Source organism: Terrapene carolina, unplaced genomic scaffold (genome assembly GCF_002925995.2).
Source record: "Terrapene carolina triunguis isolate 2854851 unplaced genomic scaffold, T_m_triunguis-2.0 Scaffold95, whole genome shotgun sequence".
Lineage (NCBI taxonomy): Eukaryota > Metazoa > Chordata > Testudines > Emydidae > Terrapene > Terrapene triunguis.
In genome coordinates, this window is record NW_020664446.1 from 34,745,919 (window position 1) to 34,748,975 (window position 3,057).

Genomic DNA, 3,057 nt, shown 5'->3' on the forward strand with positions numbered 1-3,057 from the left:
AAAATTGTTCTAGTGATTAGAATGACTATATTTCTATAATACCTCACAATTAAATTTTGGAATCCTGACTCTTTGGTTGTGATGTCATAATTTACATTTGTAGCAATGCATGTCGTTAAAATATGACCTCATTTGTGAAGATGTGCTAGAACTGACATTAGTGAGGGTGTCAGACTTAGCAGATTTGAAAAGAGAATCTCTGTTATTAGTATAGACAAATGTTTTCAAAGATACAGTATGAGGGCTGAATTTTATAATTAAAGGTAAAGAACAAAATTTGCTGAAGATGAAGCTGATTTTGGGGGGGGAAAGGCCATAAGTGAGTGAAACTTACCTAAGATTAAATAAGAAATCTTTCTTTAGCTTCTATGCTGCAGCTTCCAAGCTTGTAAACTCTTATTTGGAAGCCAGACTGAAATTTAAAAAATCTGCAACCCTACAGAGTTACATAAAAGACATAGCAGAGACTTTAGAGAGTAACAGAAGCGGCAGTAGAAAGTGCAATCTTCTGCTTTCAGTTACTGCACAGGACAGTTCTGCCCAGTTGTAAAACAGGGTCCACGCTACAGCTGCCATGTATAGAGGGAATCAAATAACCAAGACCAAATTCAGCCTTCCATTGCAACACATTAAAGTGCTTAGCATGGTATTCATATAAATGATTGAAGATCTGGCAGCAACTTCTTTACTTAACTTACAACCTATCTTCCAAAGAGTGCTGATTTCCAGACTAACCCATGTCTGCAACCTGCCTTCTCCTGCCCCCAAAACATCATCTCCCTGAAAAATGACACACTTCATTTCCTGTGTCCGGGTTACCTTTGGGCTGATAGATACGCTGTTTGCATGTAGACATAAACCAACGTTTTTAAGTGTCCACTAATTTTGAGTGTTTCTGTTATTGGGTGGCCAACTTCAGACACTTCTGGCCTCATTTCAGAAGTGCTGAGCATCCACAACTCTAGTGGATTTCAGTGGGAGCAGCAAGAGATAAGAACCTCTGAAAATCCATCCCTACGTCTCTCTCATACAGGACTGCAGGTGTGAGGAAGCAAACGAAATGCCCAAAAGATTGTCATTGTATATGAGAAGTTTAACATTTCCAGGATGTACCTTTGCGATAATAAGCCCTGTCATAGTGTGAGCTGATGTGTAAATAGGGCAAAGGAGCATGGTAGCTCTTTCTCACCACACTGTGCCATGAGGCAGGTTCCTGCCAGAGATCTGGAGAGATTTGTCATAGGTGTTCAGAAACTTGCAGAGCTGACAACTGAATGCACCCCACATACCTACAGTGCATGCACTGCCCCTGCTGAGAAGAGGAGCAAAACGTGTTGTATAACATGTAGCACTGATTGGCTCTGCACAATCCTTCCCTTCAGTGGCAGGATTCCTAGGCCACACCTTTGAGCTGCCTTCCTGTCTTAGCAAGAGAAATTTAGTGTTGTCTTTTTGCACACATTTGCATATCGTATATACATTCATGTGTACGTACTAAACAGGGCACAACATTAATATTGACACAGCTGACAACAGTTGTACTCCTCCATTTTTGTAAAGATTAATTTCAGGAGCTGTTTAGCATATTCTGTACAAAAGTTTAACTCCAACAGACATAAGGAGTGCTTCACACTAGTAATATACACTGGGCTAAAATGTGTATCTTCTTATCATCCGCTTGGCCTATCTAATTTCTTAAACTCATGAGTCAGTTCAGCTCTTTCAGTGTGGTAGTTCTATTTTTTTTCCACTGCTACAGCTGGTATCTTCCCTGAGGATAAGTTTTGTACAGCAAATACTTTTAAAGTATGAATGGTGTTAAAAATTTTAAAAAAAGATTGTGTCAAATTTCACTGAGGTACAACTCCACAACCCTTTTTAGGCCCAGGAAAAGTTCTTGTTTATTTTAATATGATGGCCTAAGGTTTATAAGCACTACCAGAGCACTTCTAATAAATAATAATAATAAAATAATAAGTTTTCAACTCCACAGATGTTCACGTCTGCCCTTGTCAAATAACAGACTACAGAACCACTTATCCATGACAAATCTGAGCCAAGGAAGCATATAAAATATTCTGGCCCAGATGCTCACCTGCTGTAAATTGGAATAGGTCTTCAATGAGTTATGCTGATTTACACCAGCTGATGATCTGGCCCTCACCATGTAAATGTTTTAAAAATTAGCACAACAAAATCAACATTATAAGAATAGGAAATAACAAAAGACATTTTCTACTCCAGTGAATTTCAGTGTCACTATTTACAGTGTCACATTTAATTGGGGCAGGGACAGAAAGGGTTATTGCAGAACTGTACATCTTGAATTCCATGGTTAGATTCTTCTGCCACTATGTTCTCACATTTCATCAGCTGACTTTCTTGGAAGACTTTGCAATTAGTTTCTTATCTCCTGTGTTCTTTGTATGATTTGCACTATGTCTATGTTAAAGATGGAGAATTGAGCAATACTTTCCAGAAGTTTTATGAGCTGTTTCCTAGAAATGTTAACCACCTCTCTGTGAGAAAATGTTTTGCTGATAAAACTGATTAACAAGATCAGGGTCATAAAATAGCAGATATATTTTGCGAATGATTTTGTGTGTTATCTGAGTATAAGAGCAGGGTTCCCCAAAACTGTGACTTTACCTCCAAGGCAGCTGGTTACAGAAGAATACCGGTGTGTCATGGAAAATCATGCAAAAACTCTTAAATTTAGCCAACAAAATCATTTGATAAAATTTTAAATGACAAATAAATGGAAACACAACCTAAGCCTAGTCATGGTATGTCATTTTTGTTGACTAAATGCCCTTGCTAGTGGTTCACGAGGATGCTGATCTACTTTCCTTTCCATTAGCAATAAACATCTATTCGAAATAACCTCTTTGAATAGCATATGCTGGGCCTGCTGATTAAATCAATAAAGAATTAAAGGATAGATATATAATTAAATGCCAGTCAATGTGGTTTTATGGAAAATAGGTCTTTTTAGAAAAAACTAACTTTATTATTTGATGAGATTACAAATTTGGCTGATAAAGGTAATGCCTAGAT